A 22,593-nucleotide genomic window follows, 5' to 3' on the forward strand; every position below is an offset into this window, starting at 1 on the left:
CCTGTTCTTCCTTATAGTGACTGTCTTTTCAATATCCTGCTGGGTGCTTGGGCAAAACCTGAAGAGGGCTCCATGTGGATCACTCTATTTCTCACAGCCATTGCCTGGCTGCGGGGGACCCCTTCTGTCTCCTTAGACATCCCTCTGCTAGGAGGTTTGTGGTTCAGGCTGCCTTGGCCACCCAAAATATTAATTTTCTCCCTCCTGTCCCTCCGGAAAGAGAGGCCAGAAAATGTGAAACTTTTGGTAGACTTATTTTCCCTTGCTCTAGCTCTGCCCTGCGCTCTCTGAATACTTCTTGTGTCTTCGGCCGTTTCTCCCATGCCTTGTGGGACTCAGTGACATGCCTTTTGCCCTTCCTTCCATACAAAGCCCGAATGCTCTTGTTCCCCTGGTACGCGATGGGCAACAAGCTGCCATTCTTAGCATCAGCTGTACTATGGATACAACTGATTCTGTTGTTTGGGCTATGGCCTCTTCCATAGCTCTATGTCAGCATGCATGGTTGCATACTTCCAGGTTTTCTGAGGCTATGCAAATCAATCAATCAATCAATCTCTCTCTCTCTCTCTCTCGCTCTCTCTCTCTCTCTCGCTCGCTCTCTCTCTCTCTCTCTCTCTCTCTCTCTCTCTCTCTCTCTCTCTCTCTCTCTCTCTCTCTCTCTCTCTCTCTCTCTCTCTCTCTCTCTCTCTCTCTCTCTCTCTCTCTCTCTCTCTCTCTCTCTCTCTCTCTCTCTCTCTCCTTTTTTTTTTTCTTTTTTTTTCTTTTTTTTCTCCAAGGTTACACTCGGTAGGAGCTCCTGCCATCTGCAGGTTCTTTTCTTCTCATTTATGCGGTCAGTGGCCGGTTTCGTTTCCAGCCTTCTGGAACGTATCTTGCTTTGTGCTGTAATGGGAGTCTGTTCTTGCGGCTTCTTTTTGCTGCTTGAATTTTTTCATGCTCCAACGCTTACTCGTTGGCGGGTATTCTGTTATGATCTGTGGATGCACTATAGCCTGGTTCCCCTTTTTTGGGGATATTATTTTATATGCCTTAGAGGCACTTTGTGAACTATTTATGCACCTAGTATCCTTTATAGAGACTTCGACTTTCTTTTCTCTGCCTTCTCCTTGTGGGAGGCACTGGTACCAAAGGCAGGTGACTCTTGACCTGGTTCACTTTCTTTCCGGTCTTCGACCTCCTCGGTGTGGACCTTCTCTTTGTTCTGTTTTACTCGGTGGGATTCATGGATTATCTCCTACTCACCTTGTGGTATTGGCATCTTTTGGCGTATTATTTCTAAATGCGACTGAGCGCTACTTTCCTCTCTAGGCCCTATTCTACTTTATTGTGCTCCTTTCTGTTTATCTTCAGCAGTCTGGTGTTTTTGTATGTGTTTACCCTTTCGGTGTTCAACCTACCTACTTGGCGTACAGCAGCTGCTGTTACCTCCTGCTGTTTTTTTTTCATACTTATCTGCCATCGCCTCATAGGGTAGCTGTTGTGTCTGCCGTTCTTTCAGTTCTTTTCACCTGGGACACCAGTCACCTTGATTGTTTGGATCCTTGTCAGGTATTCTTGCACCAGAGGATGGGCTTCCCATTCTTTGCTGTATCCTACTCCTGCCACTCCCACCTTCGTGGCATCCCCTTTTCAATGGGAGAGGTTCTGTTTCACCCACTTGGTATTGGTTCTTGGATGGTTGCACTTGTTTTCCTGTAGTGGGCGATGCCTTCCACTTCCTATTATTCTGTTGCATTGTGTCGCGGTTTCCCAGCTTTGTCTTTCTGTCTCCACCTCAGTTACTGTTGTAACCTCTTTTTTTACGACGGTAGGATGTATTATCTCTGTCCTTCCTTGGTTACTTCTGTTCTTAGAGTGTTCCTATTTCCTCCACTTCTAGTCCTCTCGCTCACTGGTGGAGGACGTGGGTTGCCCTCAGATTAGTGGATATACTTTTGCTGTACCATGTTTGACTTGTGTGGCTACAGGAATTTCTATGTTTTTAAATGCATATTTATACTTATATACATTTATATTTGGATGCTCTGCTTGTATGTTCCAATCTTTTGAATTGCTCTCATGTAGATATCTTTTACTTCAGGTATATATGTTTATTTGCACATGTAGGGTGGGATGTATGACCCTTTTTGCGGTCGCAAATGGGAAATCGGCCTGTTTACATCACTAAAAAGGGTTGTGGTATGTACAAACCCTGTTTTGCGATTCAATAACCTATTTCCAACTCACAAAATAGGGTTTGCGAGTCGCTATCGCGTACCAAGAACCTTCCTTCCTAATAGCAAATTGCACTGGTATTTACCATTGTTTTTGCTAAACAATCACTGTTACCACCTTCTTCAAGTACCCATGTGACCGCTTCACCTTTGTGAATGTATGTGAAAATATTTTTTTAAGAGCAGGCAGCGGTGGTGAGACTGTCTGACTTTAAAAAATGAAAAGAAAACGTTAAAATTATAAAAAAAATAAAATAAAGACGTGCATCCCATTTTCCATTAAGGAAAATGGGCTGCATTTGAAAAAAAAGTAGCTTCATTTAAAAAAGCAAATACAAACCTGGTGGTCTGCTGTCCTCAGCAGGCCACCATCCCTGTGATATGTGAGATTCCTAAGGGGTCGCAAATTGCGACCTACCTCATTCATATTAATCAGGGGGGTCTTTAGCGACCCCATTAGGAATCGCAAATAGTGTCTGAGATACTGTTGTACATTTCATTTTGCGAGTCGCAAAACGTCGCAATTTTCTGGTCGCAAAATGGAATGGTTGTACATTAGGCCCATAGTCATCTGGCCTTTCTATGGTGTACGTCATTGCATTTTACCTACACCTTCTTGGCGACCTGGTGCAACCTTCTTAGTTGTCTGTTTTCTTCCTTCTCTTCAATGAGCATTTCCTTTACATTATTACGGAGGATGCCGTATATATCTATCAAAGTTCTCGGAATAAGAGCAGTTTATTTTTAACGTTCTTGTTTTTCTAGCAGTTCTCTGCTCCACCTATCATTTCTTCAGATAGTCTGGTCTCTTCTGTCTTTTGAACCAGCCTCTCCTATTTGAGGATCTTTTGGTGAGGTCAGTTTGCAGCCCCTCCTCCAAGGATGGTATTGCTTGGGTATCTGATTATAAGATAAGGAATCTGCAGCTAGATGTCTCTATCAGATGGACAATTTATTTACCTTCGGTAACGCCTCATCTGGTAGAGACAGAATCTAGCCGCAGATTCCTTATCGACCCAGCTATCCTTCCCACTTTGTGAACTGAGGGCACTGTGGTCCCCTAGATCCCCTCTTTGTATTATACTGTGGTTCTTCTATCTGTACTTGTTGATACAAGATGTTTCCCTTTTTGGCACACTGTTTCTTGAGGCTGTTTCTCTACTAGGCTCCACGTTGTTGGCGTGGACATTGTCACAAAGAAACTGATGTCAGCGCGTCGGGGAGGGCTTATATGGACTCAGTTGACATCACATTTGGAAGATCACGTCCCTACGGAGTCACTTGTCGCCCTGTACCAATGGACAGAGGTGCTGCTGAAAACATTTCCGGATCTAGTCTGGCGCCTGCAGAGGATTCTAAGATATGGAATGTTCGGCTAGATTTTGTCTCTACCAGATAAGGTGCTACCGAAGGTAAGTAACTTGTCCGTTAAGGGTACAGTCTGGTGAAACAGGGGACTGGAGGCAGCTAGACTTGAGCAGGGGAGAGATGCTGGTGGTGACTGGTGTGTCACCGAAAGGCAAGCAGCTGTGCATAGGAGAAAGCTTGGCTGGGGAGTCAGGAAAAGGCAAAGTGGTTGGTATGAAAGGGGGGGGCAACGAGGGAAAGCAGAGCAGTCTTGGAGTCTGGGAAAAGGAGAGTTCACGGACAATGTAGGTGCCAGAAGAGGAGAGTCTGCAATAAGCGGAGAATGAAAAGAGATTGCAGAGTAGGGGAGCGATCCAACAAAGTGGAGCTCGGAGGAAGTAGAGGGAACCTGTGGGGACAGATGGACAAAGACCTGGCCAGCTGATAGTGGAAGTTGAGAGAATATTTAGGCAGGTGGCAGCTAAAGATCAAGGCAAATGTTGGGGAGTTGAGTGAAGGAGATACTTGTCTTTGGAGGGCACAGAGTATAGGTAGAAATGGTTACAGTGAGAGGAGGGAGGCAGCGAATATGGTAGTAAATGGAGGGAGACTGGAGAGAGATGAGGGAGAACACTGAGGATTGATGGCACATAGGGATGATCAGAGATTATGGGGAGGGATGGACACAGAGAGAATGGTAAACGATGGTTGCAATGGGTGGGGGGGGAGAGACTGCAAATTGGAAGAGATAGATGCTAGGACTAAGACGTGAGAAGTGAACACCAATAGATGGACATAGATGAGATAAGAAATAAATGTCCATTGAGGGGAACTGACAGAGGAAATATAGAGTCACGTAATAGAAAGCCACGGGCAGTGATAAGGATAACCATATAAGGAAAGATGGACAACGGTGACGGGGCATAGACCATGAGAAAAGGGTAGGGATTATAACGGGTGGGTGTGTAGAAAGACCCTAAGGGTGGGGCAAAAAATTGGGAAGGAGGCAGCAGTTGTACAGTCAGACAAAAAGAAGAAGCAGGGGTCGGGTTTGAGACCAGGGACATGCCGACATTGTAGAGTCGATCTAATGAGAAGCTGTTAGGATGAGAGCTGTTGGGATGGTTGTATGCCAGAACATTGACTGCAACATATCGTCCGACGTAAACATTGTCTCCTAAATATATAGGCCATATTTTTGCAGACAAAATTAATGTCGACTATGTTCTGGCAGCGATATTGTGGTGCTGCTCTCATTGTATTGAGACTAGAGTGGGAAGTCTAGTGCCCTGGGGGGAGGGGGATTGGCCATAAGGAGACCAGCGACTCAGGCTAGGGTGTTGGGGAGAGCAAGATGCGTTGGTGAAATGCAGGAGCAAAGGGGGGCTGACTTTCCTGGCTTGTCAGGCATTACTAGAAAGCCTGGCTCAACAGGCTAGAGTAGGCATGACTTTAGTGGGCCTAAGCTCTCATGTTGGTGGTGGTTATTGAGTCAGTTGTGCCGGTGGCTGCTAAGAGAGTTATAGGCGCTAGAAGCACACACAAATGCTAACACAGAGCAGACTCACCTGTCTCTTGCACTTGTGTGGTCCTACCAATTGGATGTGGTGAATAGGCATAGCTGAATCTGTAACTTAGTAGTTGATCTACCACTTCGTTCATTCTGCTAGAAATGGGGACCACCCAGTGGCTCACCATTCGGCTACTTGGCATGATAGATTAGCCCTCGGATTTCTTGTTCGTGAATGAAGCTCCCTGTAGACCAGAGCTATATTTACAGCTTGGATGCACAAACCACACAGAAGCTTTTACTTTGCTGCCTTGACTTTGTCAACGAGGACCTGCTTCATCCCCTGGAGCAGTGGTTCTGAATCTTTTGACTTCTGTGGACCCTCCTCACTTTATCATTTTTAGAAAATAGCACCCGCCACTGAATCATTGTAACCTGGGTAACCCCACTGAGTCCTCATTGGAATCCGGGGACCATAGCCTAAGCAATTTCAATGATTGGAACCGCAAAACAATACTCAAAAATAGGGAAACAAGCTTTCATCAAACAGATGCACAAACGAAGAAATATTTTAATTAACAAATGAGTATTAAAAAATCCAAATTTTAATGGGAATGTTGGAGCTTTTGTAAATTCGATTGAAGCCACACTTCGTCCATACTATATTACGTTTGATGCACTTGCACTGCGTCCACAAGTCAATATGAAGATATCAACTTACATTTTAGCCTCTAATTTAAAATTCCTCCATAATTACAAAACATTTTTAAATTTTCAATTATGCTTTTTTATTTATATACACCTTATTAATCTGTTAACATTAGTTAATTTTCTAAGCAGTCGCGGACCCCCTGAGTAGGCGTCACGAACCCCCATGGTCTGCCTCAGAGTCTGCTGCCTTAGAGAATGTAGCCATACATTGAGCAGGCGAAGGGAGGTGAATGCAATGGGGGCCTGCAGGAAGGCTAAGCGTGTGTGCGTGTCTGTATGTGTGTGTGAGAGTGTATTTAGCCACAGACTGTGTTTACTGGATCATTGTGTGTAGGTGTGCGCATTAACTGTGTACTTAGAAACTGGGCAAGTGTGGGCATTATTCTGACGCTAGGGAGACTAGGCCAATATTTACATTACTGTAACATTGTGGACAGCTGGCAGGGTGGTGCATTACTGCAGCATTGTGAACACTGGAAATGTATGCTAAAGGGCATCATGAAACTCAGTTTAGGACTTAATACTCCACCCTTTTAATGTACTGGGAACGGAGGAAAGCTGTGTTTGCACCTGAATCCAGTGTTCTGTTATATTTCCCAGTGCACATTTTGTTCGGTGAAATTTGCAGATCGAATAAATGGTTGCGATGAGGGAAAATGAAGAATTTGGTGCAGTAACTCCGATCGTTATATCTTCTAACCCAGGAAACTCAGTATGTGGTTAGAAAATTGCCCCTGGGTAAAACAGCATGGTGAATTATAGATTAACACAGGGCAATTTTACTGCAAGGTAAACCCAAGCAACCTCGATTAAGGGCCGAAGTAGTGTAGCGCAAACGTGTTGGGCCTTAGACTACTTTTTACTACAGGACAGATGTTCCCAGAATAATCTCAGCTTCTATTTCCTGCCCCCCTTAGGTCCTCTGATGGATCTTTTTCTGTGCTGAAAGGGACTAGAATATTTAGGGGATGAACTATTATCAAATGAGGATCAAGACTAAGATAATCGTTAGCATTTATTCATTACTAAATGGCCTTCTTCAGGCATAAAATGTTCAGGTCAAATTAATTTGGAAACAGATAACATGACCACAACAAATGAATGAAACCGAATCAGCAGAATTATTTTCTCAGTGTGTGTCTTTATCACATTTTAAAGAAAATGTCATGCCAGTTTGATTTATGACTTATAGAGTTGTAATACGCGTCAATAAGGCTGTAAGAATCAAGTTTAGAGGAAATCCTTCCTCTGCCGAGGAAAATTATTTGGTGAAATGAGTCTACAACCCTCATACAAGCCCTATGATGTAGGTTCTGAAATCGTACAAAATTACCAGTTCCAGTTCATGAACAGGTTTGTTTGCTCCTGTCCGCACTCCTGCATCAAATTCCACATGTAGTGTCGGAAAACCTCCCAGCCGGAAAGGTTCCACTTGTGCAAGCATGTCAGCTGACCGCAAACCCAGTAATATGTCCCAGTTCACGTTAGTTTCTGGAAGTCCAAATCATCAGTCTCTGTACCACAAGGTGAGTCGGGAAGGTGGACAAGAATTGGAACCGCTCCCGTCCGCACTTTAGTCAATTATAGATCATCATTTTCTGGTTACCACCCCTTGACATCACAAATTTGATCAGACCCTTCTGTCCCATTGGTCTGTTTTGATAGGATGAGATGCTGTAGTAGGTAAAGTATACAAATCCGGAAGATTCATTAATCCATTACTTTGCATTTTCCATAAGACCACCGATTTTATTCATGGGATTGGTTATAACATCTAGGAAGTAGGCTCTCGTCCTTTTAATGCTAATGAGTCAATGCTAAAATATGAATTTCACATCATTGTATACAGTACATTAGTTCTTCAATTAGGCATGTTAATGACTCGCAATTACATTATGTAGGTCTAAAGTACCCATATAAAAGTTTTTATAACACCTCATTATTATTTCACAAGTTAGTCTTGCAAATCTCTCCTCATCTTGCAAGTTAAATACATCACTTGTTATTTTTGAAAGCCTATCTAAAATAAACCTTTACGAAGCACAAAATATTATGACAATTGTTTTTCTCATCAATATCAATGCTCAAATTACACATTCTAATGTTACTGTCCATATTCCTAATACCTAACACAACTTTATTCATACACTTATAAGAAAATTCCTATTTTAGTTTGTCTGTTATTTGTTCATTTATGCATAAAGTAAACATATACCAAAAGCTTTATTTACTTCTCATTAGTTTCATCTATAGTTAGGTGTCATTACAAATATACGTCTAACAGTCTGCATGCTTTTAAGATGCAGTATATACTTCAACTTCCTTTTGTTCATGTTTTCTAAACATGATACCTCGACACTCATTTGTCATATCTGTAAATTGTCATACATATTTTTGTTCCCCAGGGTGAATTCATAGAGATTAAATGAATTATAACATCCAAGCTCTAACAGTAGCAATGTGCTATATTACGATTTGGCACTGTGATGTATTGTATTATATGCATTCAGGGCATGAGGGAAATATATGCTGATATTTGAATTTGTTGATCTAACAGTCTAAATGTACATGCCTGGGGCTCATATGTGTGGATGTAAGAGCTGTGCTTAACTTCATGTCCTCTGGCAGCAGGTCTGGCCTCTCTGCGCTCACTCTTGATACTCTTATAGCAGGGCCAGCCCTCTCCGGCTTCACCTTTGTTACTCTGATAGAAGAGCCTGGGTGAAGCATTTGTCCCTGCTAGCATTTTGGGACCTCGGTATCCAGCAGGCTATGGGCCTCAGGAGGCGCTATGAAACCAAGTCCTGCAGCGTGGGATGTGCACTGGCTGCGCCTAGGCCAAGACCGGGCCCATCCTGTGCCTGTAGCGCCAGGAAGAGCTGGGGGGGGGGGGGCCCTCCTGTGGTCTTTGAAAGTAGGGTCCAGTGGTAAGACGGGCTCTGTCTCTACATATCAGACATTTGCCCTCTGGGCGTTGTGCCTGGTCTCTCACGTTCGCAGTATAGGCTCTTACTGATAGAGGTCTGATTGCCTGTTATTTTCTGGAATGCCCCAAGCTTTGGTGGTGGTCTTCTCTACGCGATCAATATTTTATAAATATTTTCCTGTAATAAGGCTCAAAGGTTTATACTGATATGGACAAGCGCAAAGCAGCGTAGACGCTTCAGGGAAGAACAATAGAAGTAGCAAGCTGGCAGCGTCACAGTGCACAGTTTAACCCTGGGGGGTGAACAGGATGGACCCTACTCAAAAACATGTGCTAAAGTCGCCCCTATGTTTGCTAAACGAATTGAGAAGACATTATTAACAGATCCAGCACCAGAGGAAAAAAAGCACGTTTTCACCCTGACTCCCGCCTCTCAGCGCCCTGACAGTATTACTTCATCTACCCATGATGTTGACCCCTTGATTAAGTCACCTTTATGTACTACTAGGTTTGTTGTTCTTTCGACTTTCTCTCCTTTGCGTAAAGCGGAATTGGGTCTTGGGGGGCCAAATCATGGCACTAGACTTGATGCGATGCCTGAAACTCATAATGTCGAGCCATTGGTGGGCACTACTCATGACTGTTGGTGGAGGCATTACCTAGTTTAGGCTTGTGCAAGGATCCCCCCCACCCCATCAACACTTCTATTTGGTTTAAGCAAAACCCTCCACAGGTTGCTATATCACAGTTAAACCCATACTCAGACACTGCCACCAGTTAGGATACTTCTGTGGTCGACTGACTCGGTGTGGAGCCCTCTGAGGCCTCCTCTCCTCTAAGGCAGAGGAGTTTCTCTCTCTTCTGATCTTAGAACAGTGAAAAAATAAAAAATAAAATAATAATAATGAGGTAATTATCATTTATTAATTTTTTGTTGTTGCCGTAGAGCTGGATTAGGGCGGGCGGGCTGGTGGCTCAGAGAGGAGGAGTGGACTGTGCAGACTAAGTACTCATGACTGCTTGGCCAGCCGTCTTGGCCCAGCTAAACAGTCATGCTCAATTGGTATATTCCCCACCACGCTGTAATGGACAGCCTGGTAGGGAATATAATACACAGGCTACCTGTCCCCATCTGAGCGCCGATCCATGGCGTTCAGACCAATTGCAACACTGTATTGCAGCGTTGTGATTGGCTTAGAGGAGCCAATCACAACACTGCACTGTTGTGATTGGCTATGGGGAGCTTGTGTGCCTCCTGGTTCCGGGACTGCGGAGGAGAGCCAAGGCGGGCAACCGGAGGTGAGTGTTTATTTTTTTTATATATTTTTCAAACTCTCCCCAGCCCCGTTGCCCACTAGCCACCACTGGGAGCCCTACTACACCGGGGGGGGGGGAGGGCAGGAGGGAGGGAGAAGGAGAAGGAGATGAGTAAATCAGCCAGTAGGGAACCAGCAATATTGCCAATCAGCCAAAACTGGGAAGATCCAACTGTGAGTCAAATTAGAGAAGGGTGTGTAGTCCCATTGACCTATTTCCAGGTTGATCCTGTTGCTAATCAAAAGCCCCTTAACCTTTAATCCTGCAACGTGGTTGGGGTGTATTCAAAGTTGGACGTTCCTGAGGGGGGTTCATTGATCGAGTCTTTCGATATATGTTTGCTGCAGGAAACGTGGTCCACTGATCCTGTCCATAGACCTGGGTTTGTTACATTTTGTAAGCCAGCTGGCCACAGCGATAGCGGAAGGGGTCAACCATCTGGAGTCCTTTTCATGTGGGTGTGCATATTGCTTTTTGCGAAACCCCGCATCCTGGATATAGAGTCTGATGATGTACAGGGCATTACACTCACAGGGGCTGACTCACGGCCATAGAAGATCTACAATATGTATATAATCGAGAGAACAGGGGAAGAAGTGACTCTCCGACCATTTATTTGCTCACTAGTCACATTAACACATTCACCGCCCAGGATGGACTCATTCTCGCAGGGGATCTCAATACAACATATGAACCCCTGGATATCGGTTGCTCCATGACCTTTGAAGCGGAGGACGAGCTCTTGGTGAGTCCGTCTATAGAGACTGCTCCAGTCTGGCGGGGGTCCAATTTGGCTTCTGATTTACTATCGTTTACTGCAATGTGCGGCCTGAGAGCTTGTAATGGGCACTTTTTACGAAATCACAAAGCAGCACACACGTTTAACCATCCTGGGGCCACAAGCAGAATAGACTATATAATTCTAGTTCTCCCAATTTGGCTTGACCTAGAAGATATGAGGGTTCATTATCGGTCTGACCGCAGTGCTCTTCTCTGTTCTTTAATTTCTCCTCTGGAGAACTTAAATGAATTCCTCGCTCCGGAGTCGATTCAAACAAATGATGGGAGGATAATTAAATGGCCTAAAGTGGCACATCACCTTGATCTGAGGGACCAAATGAAGAAGGCCACATGTGATCTCGAAAATGTGATTCCCAGTGAGAGCAATTTACAGGCCACATTTGACATAACTCATACGCTTTTAGATAGATTGGGAGAGTGTTTTACATCCAAGCACAATCATGGAGCCAATGCCCCGATATCACACGCACACGGGTTAAAAAAGGGTACAGCAGGTCTAAACTTGATCTATGTATGGCACTCATGAAAGGTGACATTTCTGGCATTAAAGACTGTAGGGACAAATGCAAACAGATACAGCATAAAGCTCGAAAAGACTAGGATCACAGGCTCTGGGAGGAGTTATATGATGCCGCAGGAAAAAAAAATTCTAAGATATTCTGGCAGCTGATATCCAATAAAGGGCAGAAATCCGCCATTTAATTGGCCGCTTTGCTTTAGTATCAATCCTTAGCAGATCTATGTGGCCCCACACCCATCTCGAGTCATAGAGGGAAGCACTCAAGACAGTATATCAATTTATTTTGCCTTCTGGATGTGTAACGGGCTATGAGGAAGGCAGCCTCTATGATAGTTTACGTATTTCGACGTCAATGACAACTCAAATAGGTTTGGGCGATACTGTGAGGGCAATTACATAAATATATTCTGGGATGGCCGCCGGGTGAGGTTCCAGGGGGTCTGTTTCTTTCTGAAATTGAGTTATGGGCAAAATATGTAAACATCTTAAATGTAATTCTGTCTGGGATGGAAATACTTCCAAGCTTGAAGGCAGCCAAAATTGTACTGGTTTAAAGGAAAGGACAAAGGGATTCCTGTGCCAATTACAGACCGTCTTTTTGACGTAACACAAAAAGTCTTTAGTAGGCAGATCCTCCACCAGTTGAAGCAGTGGATAGAGGACTGGGGGCGTTGTCATATTTGCAAGAGGCTTTAGAAGCGAAGCAGGCACTATTAGATCTGGTCTTCAGCTTTACATCAATATATTGGAAAACCGATTTACTTTAATCCCACCTTTATTTGGTTTTCGTAGACCTGAAGAGGTAAACAACCTTTACAACGAAACTTTTACAACGCACCACCATTACAACGCGGTCATTACAACACAAACCATTACAACGCATTGCGCTGGGGTGCGCTCTAGGATAGGGAATAAGTTTAATTTACTATCCAACACCTTCCCTAGTGTCCACGGGGACTGGTGTTGGAATAGTAAATTAAATAATTCACTATCCAACACCCAAAAGCACTATGCGTTGTAATGGATTGCGATGTAAAAACCGCGTTGTAAAGGCAGGCGTTGTAATAGCCTACGTTGCAACGTCATACATCCACCTGAAGACCGTGTTCCACCTGGTGCCCTGCCCTAAATTGTGGGAGTTACTTAAAGACATTGGGATTCTTCTTGATCTCCTTGATATCATCAGGCGATTGCATCAACAAACTAATGCCCAGGTCCGCTGGAGCCCTAGGGGTGAACTGATAGATAAGCAAGGCATCCTCAAGGGCGCACGGCAAGGGTGCGCTTTGGTCACCCAAATTGTTTTCCTTATACTTCAATGGGTTGGTCACATACCTGGATGGTTGTTTTATGCACCTAGGTTGGCGGGCAGAAACATTTTCTTTCTTCTATTTGCTGACGCTACCCTTCGAATTTCTAAGACCCCCACAAGGTCTTCAGATGCTGGTAGGTAGATTTGGGGAGCCCTGCCAACATAGAGGGTTGGTGATTAACTTTTTTAAAACAAAATTCATGGCCATCAATCCTCATAGATCATTTACTGGTTGCATTACTCTAAATGATGCACCTTTAGAAAGGGTAATGGATTTCAATTATCTAGGCATTGCATTGTCTTAAGACCTGTCTTGGTCCCCACAACTCAGGAAAGCACCCTAAGTCTGACCCAATATACTGTGGCCATCCTCAGGCCTTTTAGATCCTCCAAAGCCAAACGAGTTTCACCTGTCTTGAGGTTTTCCAGGGATGAGGCTAGTGCATTCTATGGTGCAGAGATTTGGGGCTGTTCTAAGGTAGTCAAGCTTAGCACAGCCATAAACAATTTTCTGTGTACGTCAGTCAATCCAGCTAAGAATACCCAGCTTGTACCTTTGTTACATGACCTGAGCCTTCTGCGAGTGGCCCCAAAAGTTAAACTACAGCCTCTGCTATTTTGGGCTGAAACTCAAATATACACTTGCACTGTCAGACTATTATCGGGCATTAAAGGATATAGTGGTTTTAGACAAATCCCGTTCCATTAAGTTCGTGTGTTTGGGAAGCACTCCCTGATGGAACGCTGCCTGGGCCAATATTTGGGATGATAGTACCTCACCCCTGGCCAGAAAAACATCGAAAAATGTATACTGGAAATTGGTACGGGACACTGAATCCGAAGGCTTACTTGTGGTTCTTTAGCGGATGCTTTCTTACAAATCAAACCACATATTGCTTTTGAGACTTTTTTTGATTAGGTGATCATCCCTTGCAACGGAAGTCTAATTTTGATGCTTCGATGTGGTGCATTACCGCTTTTAACCTTTACATCCAAATGGCATCCTCAGATGGCTGATGATGTTATTTGCCCAGTTTGCCTTAATGCAGATTGGCTGCTTGCCCCCTTTTTTCTTTTGTTGCCCAGATTACACCAGCCCAAGGAAACCCCATGCTCGGGTTACTTTGTACCGAAACCATAGATGTTGTGGTATGTGCTGTAGCTAAATAGCTGAGATGGAGTTGGGCCACCAGGGGTAGGGCCTTTGAATAATACGTTTTGCCCTTATTTCCATTTGCCCTAAAATCCTACTTTGCCCATGACCCTGCCTTGGAAAGTCTCCTGTCAGCTATAGTAGGCTTTCTGGCCACCTCCTATTTTTGTGATTGAACTTAGTTAAAAATGTTTATTTTAATTTTGCGTATTATGTGTTTTAAGCATTCTTATCTTTTATTTTTTGCTGCTTCTGCATACTTGGTATGGTTTACCTCCACCCTGTGGGTATTAGGGGTGGGCGGAATTTGCGTAGTCGCGCTATGCAAAGCTCCGCGAAACTGTAAAAAATCTCCACGAGCACGCAGAAATTCCATGAGCATGTGGAATTGCTTGTTCGCAATGCTTTTTTCCTGTTCGCGAATGCTGTTTGTGTGCTTGGCGGGAAATATCTCGCAAGCACGCATTTTGAGAACGCGAACAAGTAAAACATTCCACGAAGCCGCTTAACGCAGAATTTTTGGCAATTCCACGTTCTCCGCGGGACGCGAAATTACCCAAATTCCGTGAGCGGAATGGAATTTATAGCCCAGGGCTAGTGGGTATGCACATTCCCACCTCGAGTAGGCTGTAGAGGAAATTACACTTTTGGCAAATTTTTTAATGTTGCTTTTATGTATCCATGCATTTATTCATATTGTACGTATTGTTAGTATGGCTACAAAATATCCCGTAATAACAAAACAAAAACAAAAATGCTATGCTTTGTGAGAGCTTTGTTGAATTGGACATTTTGAACAGCACTGACCAAGTAATTTGTGTTTGCACAGATATTTTGCTGAATCCTGTATCACATTTCCCTCTGCTTTGCGCAGTGTACTGTCTGTAACGCCAATGCACTGACAATATATTTGCATATACTATGCAAATGTGTGTATACTTTTATGATTTTTTAATCACACCGAATACAGTTTTGAAAGAATGAATGACAAGCGCCTGATTTCTGTGAACTCTCATTACTTTGACAGCAGGGCCTTGCCTGTCTGCTTGCACTATTGTTACTTGGATAGTAGGGCCTTGGCCTCTCTCCATGCACTCTTCTTACTCGGATAACATTGAGTGGCCTTTATGGACCTCCCTCTTGCACTCCTATAGCAGGCCCTGGCCTCTTTCTTTACCCATGCAGCAGTGCCTAGCCTTAATGCACAGCACACCTGTTTCTCAGATTGCAGGGTTTGGCCTCTCTGCATGCACTCTTGAGCTCTTGCAGCAGGGTCTGGTTGCTCTGGGTCTCATTCATGTACCTTATTAGCAGGGCATGGCCTTTCTTGGCTTCCAACTTGTACTCCTGTAGTATGGCCTGGCCTCTGGCCCTCCTTCTTGTACTCTTACAGCGGGTCCTGATTTCCCTGGGTCTCCTATAGCAGAGCCTGGGCAGTCTAGGTCTGCCCCCTTGCTATACTGACCATGGGAGTGGACTTCGCCAGGTTTCACTGTTTAACACTGGCTGCAGTGATTGGCCTCTCTTAGGTTGCACTGAAAAAGAGGACTGTACTCCCTATGCATCTGCAGTATCAGAGTCCCAGTGGTCGTGGATAAACCCTCCATCAGACCTGCATCTATAAACAAAGCAGGTTGCTCTTATTCATTCAGAAGTTATTTGAAGGAGTAGGACCGCCTTCCAGGAGCTAGACCACCCTGCTCTATCTTTTTCATGTCCTCTCCAGTTGCCTCACTCCAAACTGAACTCCGACTCATTACATGTTAAATCATCCGCAGTGGCATGGGCAAGTATTCGCTTCCCTTTCATCACACATAAGCAGCTTCCTTTGCTTCCTTTCACTGGGCAATGGGCCCAGAGAGACCAAAGGTCTACAGTTCTTGCAGATTTGCAAAGAATTATGGGGAGTCAGTTGTGATAGAGTTCTTCCCCTTCTGCAGTGACAGTACGGCTCAGTGAGCCTCACCTGTACTGAGGGACGGGACCTGAGATAGATGGGGCGAGTGGGAATGTCCCATGGCCTACACCATTTTGCCTCCTATTTGTTTACCCAGAAGTGCCATTCCCTTATAATATCGAAAGTGCTTGAGGGAATGCTCTAGAAGGGCAGGAGGATGCGTCTCCTCATGTAAACTGGACACCGCAACTCTCTCTGGGATCTAAGAAAAAATATTGGTGGGGCCAAAAGGGTAAAACAGGGTAGGCTGATTCCTTTGTGTTGACAGGTTAGCAGCTTACCAAACACTTCATCTCTCCCTCTGACATGCCCAGGGTGCAGGCCATGACCCAAACAGGGCTCGCTCAACGGGTGCTCGTCCACCTTCTGAAACCTACCAAGCACTTCATCACCACCCCTTACATGCACAGGGTGCAGGCGATGGCCCAAACAGGGCTCGCTCAAGAGGTGCTCGTCCACCTTCCGATACCAACCAAGCACTTCATCGCTCCTCCTTACATGCACAGGGTGCAGGCCATGACCCAAACAGGGCTCGCCCAACAGGAGCTCGTCCATCTTCTCAAACCTACCAAGCACTTCATCACTACCCCTTACATGCACAGGGTGCAGGCGATGGCCCAAACAGGGCTCGCTCAAGAGGTGCTCGTCCACCTTCCGAAACCAACCAAGCACTTCATCGCTCCCCCTTACATGCACAGGGTGCAGGCGATGGCCCAAACAGGGCTCGCTCAAGAGGTGCTCGTCCACCTTCCGAAACCAACCAAGCACTTCATCGCTCCCCCTTACATGCACAGGATGCAGGCCATGACCCAAATAGGGCTCGCCCAACGGGTGCTCGTCCATCTTCTGAAACCTACTAAGTCCTTCATCGCTCCCCCTTACATGCACAGGGTACAGGCCATGACCCAAACAGGGCTCGCCCAACGGGTGCTCGTCCTTCTTCTGAAACCTACTAAGTCCTTCATCGCTCCCCCTTACATGCACAGGGTGCAGGCCATGACCCAAACAGGGCTCGCTCAACAGGTGCCCATCCACCTTCTGAAACCTACCAAGCACTTTATCACTACCCCTTACATGCACAGGGTGCAGGCGATGGCCCAAACAGGACTCGCTCAACGGGTGCTCCTCCACCTTCTGAAACCTACCAAGCACTTCATCACTCACCCTTACATGCACAGGGTGCAGGCCATGACCCAAACAGGGCTTGCTCAACGGGTGCTCAACCAATTTCTGAGACCTTCAGAAGAATGAAAGGGTGGTTGCGAAGCTCTGCTGAAAGTTTTGGCCTTATCCTGCCTAACTTTTAGTAGGGGCAGTCCAGCCCTAGCCAGGTGCGTTGGTGTACGTCCTACTTGCTTCTGGGGATGGCCGGGCTTTAGACTATCTCAGGTAGACGTTTGAGTCCTCAAGGGCAATGATGGTATCATTGGGATTGGTGTCACTACAACGCGGTTTTTTACAACGCATTCCGTTACATCGGAATTTTTACAACGCAGGATCCATTACATCGGATGCCATTACAACGCATGGCATTACATAGCAGATGCTATTACAACGCATGGCATTACATCGTAAGTATAGGTAAGTATACCTTTTTAAAAAAAATGTAATTAAGTTAATTTAATTAATTTAATTTAATTTAATTAAAATACATTTTAAAATAGTAATTAATTTAATTTAATAAATTTAAATCTATTTATTTAATTTAATTTTAATAAAAATTGTAATTAATTAATTAAAATTAATATAATGAAATTAATTTAATTTAAATATTTTTAAAATTGTAATTAAATTAATTAAAATAATGTATTTAATTTAATTAATTTAATTAAAAAATGTAATTAATATAATATAATTAATTTAATTTAATAAATATATTTTAATTAATTTATAAATGGTAAATATAATTTAATTAGCCCTAAGCACAAACCCAACCCTGAACCCTAAAACACTCATGTACCCCAAAACCCAAACCCTACCCTGAAACCTAAAAACACCCCTGTACCCCAAAACCCAAACCCTGCCCTGAAACCTAAAAACACCCCTGTACCCCAAAACCCAAACCCTACCCTGAAACCTAAAAACACCCCTGTACCCCAAAACCCAAACCCTACCCTGAAACCTAAAAACACCCCTGTACCCCAAAACCCAAACCCTATCCTGAAACCTAAAAACACCCCTGTACCCCAAAACCCAAACGCTGCCCTGAAACCTAAAAACACCCCTGTACCCCAAAACCCAAACCCTGCCCTGAAACCTAAAAACACCCCTGTACCCCAAAACCCAAACCCTACCCTGAAACCTAAAAACACCCCTGTACCCCAAAACCCAAACCCTACCTGAAACCTAAAAACACCCCTGTACCCCAAAACCCAAACCCTACCCTGAAACCTAAAAACACCCCTGTACACCTGTACTTATTTTAAAAATTACTTTAATTAATATAATAAATAATACATTAATAATATTAAAAAACATAAATAAATATATTTAATTATAATTAATATTAATAAAATGTAAAAAAATTAAATACTTACCTATACTTACGATGTAATGCCATGCGTTGTAATAGCATCTGCTATGTAATGCCATGCGTTGTAATGGCATCCGATGTAATGGATCCTGCGTTGTAAAAGTTCCGTTGTAAAAGACTCCCGTTGTAAAAGTTGCGATGTAACGGTGCATCACCGGTATCATTGTAGGTGCTATCTGGCCCTTAAAGATTGTGTAGTTTCCACTCAAATTCCCAACCTTGATTGTTCTTGCACTTCCTCTCCTGCTCACAAAATATATTTGTGTAGCAGTAGGCAGGATCCCACCATAAACAGGTGCATGGATACTGCACGTGCCATCTACTCCCATTTTTGCCCATTTGGCATTATTTCTGTAATTGGACATCATGTCTGTCTCGTGCATCCTGCTGTATGGATTACTGGGCCTTCTACGATTGAGCTTCTTTTTTGATGTACTTACACATAGCACCCCGGTTCCTCTCTGGTTAGGTTCATGCTGTGTAGATACCTATGTGTTTTGCTCTTAATTTCACCAAGAATTTGCATACATCTTGGCTCACACCTAATCTTTTTCATGCGACTGAGTGCTGTGCCCAAAACCAGTTGAGAACACCTCTCTGGTCACTCACACACATCAACATGCTTCCCCCATAGGATCACAATAAGTTTAGCACTGCTCCAACCAAACACTTCCCAAGGTTTAGCATGATGCCAATCTTGAAATGTGCTTTGACGGAGGGCCGGACTGGCCATGTGCCATTTTGTCCAGGGGCTGTAAACTAGGGGGGTGCTTTAAGAGCAGAATGGACTGCCATAACCCAACCTTGGCCCCACTCTAGTCACAGGCATCAGCAGCGTATGAATGTTTTGAATATTTTTGCTTCTGCGGATTCTGGTTTTCACTCATTCAGCACCCCATATCCGGTTATAAAGCACTATAAATGTTTAAATTCAGTACAATACAGAGAGTACCTGAGATAAAACACATGGTCCTGGATTAAAGTCAATAAACAATTAACAAAACACATTTTATGTAAAAAAAGCATACTTGAAAAGAAAGGCGAATAACATCTACTTATTTATTATCCACACATGAGAAGGAAAGGGTTTTTGGGGAATTAGACCAGTCCTGTAACAGTTGTTCCAGAATAATGAGTTAGGAGTGCAAATGGAGGTAGCGGGATATCTCAAGCCATTCTTTGAGTGCACTCCCAAGCAGATGTCTGTCATGTGCTGTTGACATGTGTAGATGTTGAGGTATGCGTGTGGCACAAGAGATAACCTGCTGAACAGCAACAATGTGTCAAGGCGACATTGATGATGCTGTTTAGCTGGACTGCAGCACACTGGACTCCTGCCAGTGAATGGAGATGGCAAGTTCTGGGGTCCACACTGGACTCCTGCCAGAGAATGGAGATGGCATGTTCTGGGGTGTTCACATTGGACTCCTTCCAGAGAATGGAGATGGCAAGGTCTGGGGGTCCACACTGGACTCCTGCCAGAGAATGGAGATGGCATGTTCTGGGGTGTTCACACTGGACTCCTGTCAGAGAATGGAAATGGCAAGTTCTGGGGTCCACACTGGACTCCTGCCAGAGAATGGAGATGGCATGTTCTGGGGTGTTCACATTGGACTCCTTCCAGAGAATGGAGATGGCAAGGTCTGGGGGTCCACACTGGACTCCTGCCAGAGAATGGAGATGGCATGTTCTGGGGTGTTCACACTGGACTCCTGTCAGAGAATGGAAATGGCATGTTCTGGGGGTCCACACTGGACTCCTGCCAGAGAATGGAAATGGCATGTTCTGGGGTGTTCACACTGGACTCCTGCCAGAGAATGGAGATGGCATGTTCTGGGGTGTTCACATTGGACTCCTTCCAGAGAATGGAGATGGCATGTTCTGGGGGTCCACACTGGACTCCTGCCAGAGAATGGAGATGGCATGTTCTGGGGGTCCACACTGGACTCCTGTCAGAGAATGGAAATGGCAAGTTCTGGGGGTCCACACTGGACTCCTGCCAGAGAATGGAGATGGCATGTTCTGGGGGTCCACACTGGACTCCTGTCAGAGAATGGAAATGGCATGTTCTGGGGGTCCACACTGGACTCCTGCCAGAGAATGGTGACTTGTATAAGAAGAGAAAAACAAATGTTACAGACACAGTAATGCCCTCAAAGATCACAATAATTACTCAGTGAGCTTGACTTTGTTAGACAATCAGTACAGTAGTTTGTGGCTAGTGATTGACTCGCCCCATTCTTCTAGACCCACACAGGTACAAAATACAATAAAATGCTCCATCCCATTCTGCCACCCACTCCGCACTCTCACCTCCTGGTCATCCTGACGAACAGGGTTCCTGTGTCTGTATGCTCCCATCCTCAGGTACTCCATTGAGCACATTCCCATCTTCTTCCCTGGCCACTAACTGTATCGTCATTGCCCACTGAAGTAACTGAATATAGCCTCCATCGCTCTTTCATCTGTTCCAGCCCCTGCATCCTGAGCTTCTCCCCCAAAGACTACTCTGCTAGGTCTCATTACCAGAAGTCGGTGGTCGGTCTCATAGGTTTAATCCATCTTATCGCCACCAGCCTTCTTGTTAGTACCACCCCCAGAACTGCCAATCTGTGCTGCATGTTCATATTTCTGGGTCGGCATATTCCCAGTATTCAGTGTTTAATGGTGACACCTACGTACAAGCCAGTGATTGAGAGTAAGCGCATTACTTGTTGACGGTACCTGATAATGTCAGTACAACTTTCTGCTCGAATGTGGCCTCAGAAGTCTTTCATCTATGACACACCGGGGCTCTCTGTGGATAGATTTTATGACTTAAAGGTAGTGGAAAAATGTATTGTGTGCTAGCTGGTAACATGTCATTAGACACTTGCCTCAGCATCGCACTCGTCAACGTCAGCATCAGCATCAACGTCTGTCAAGTACTCCCTGAGGTCTATTTCCCATAACTGTCACACCTGCACGTGGGCCTGCACTCTGTCCTCCTTCACTGCCTTCATATGCGAGTTACCAGTCTACAGCATGCGCTTATCTCCAATAGCATGTCCATGGTGACAGTAGCTGCAGGGGCACAAGGGAACTTTCTCGATATTTCGCAAGTCATTTTTGACTACTTGGCCTATTGAAAGAACTGCCATGCCCTCACACCAAATTGTTCTTTGGCATCTGCGTAAGAAATAGACCTATCGCAAAGTGTGCAACACTAACCCACCACTGACCAATAGTCAGATTTCTGCTAATATTTTAAAACAAGCATTTGCAATGCAATAGGTCTCGCATTACTGATAGTTTGAGGTATTGGTGTTGTAAATAATAATAGTGCAACGCCAATAGCTCATACTTTCAGTAATGCCAGACCTAGTGCATTGCAAATGCTTGCGTAGTGAGCCAGGAACCAGCATTGTATTTCTAGGTGCAGTACCGCAAGCTGCTTCTAGATGGGCATTAAATAAAATAGTACTTCCAGACTAAAAAAGACGTACCATGTAACAACAGGACTAAAAGGGCCAGTCCTAATGGGAGGTCACAAATGAAGACAAGGCGGTACCAAGGAGCGACTAACAAGCCTATTTACAAAGCAGAAGCCAGCATTTACAAAGGACAATGGCACAAGCCAATGACAATTATGGGCGGAGTGGGCAGGGCTTCCAATGCAAAATCCAATACAGCATGCCTCTCTGAGCGAGCAGCGCATGCTTGCTGCTGCTTGGCTCGACCTAAAAACTGCAACCATTTGATATCTAGTGACCTAGAAAAGGAGCGCATTGAAGCATTTTTGTCAGTGTACATCCAATGACTACGCCGTTTGAAGCACTATATATGGGCCTGTCTTGGGTACCTTAATCCTTTAATCAGAGCGACGGGCAGTGCTTTCCCCTGTATCATGCCATTCAGCAGCCTCTTCTTCCAGTGATCATCCTCAACGCACCACCACACTGCATGCTGGAGCTGTGTAATGAGATAGCAGAGTTCTAGTTCTGGAGTGCCCAGTCCTCCAAGTTGCGTGTCCAATTTCAGAATGTTTAGCTTAACCCTACTCCATCTACCAGCCCGAACCAGCAAGATCTATAGGCTATCAAGCTCTGGAGTACACACATGAAGTTTTGTAGCATATACAGACAGCGGGGGAGAAACACTATCTTTGCCACAGCTGCTTGCACCATTATTGATAGGGGCAATTTGTTCCAAAATCTTACTGATGCCCCAAGACCCTTCAGCATATGCCCCATATTATTGGTATTGGTTTTCCATCATGGGCGCTATCTGGACTCCAAGGTATGGAAACAA

General features: G+C 44.6%; 1 protein-coding gene across 1 annotated transcript in view; it reads left to right on the forward strand.

Moving 5' to 3' along the window:
• NHERF1 (NHERF family PDZ scaffold protein 1) overlaps positions 1-22,593 on the forward strand; it is a 193,109-nt gene that overhangs the window by 164,816 nt on the left and 5,700 nt on the right. The window lies entirely within an intron of this gene.

This window comes from Lissotriton helveticus, chromosome 7, assembly GCF_964261635.1.
Source record: "Lissotriton helveticus chromosome 7, aLisHel1.1, whole genome shotgun sequence".
In the NCBI taxonomy this organism is placed as follows: domain Eukaryota; kingdom Metazoa; phylum Chordata; class Amphibia; order Caudata; family Salamandridae; genus Lissotriton; species Lissotriton helveticus.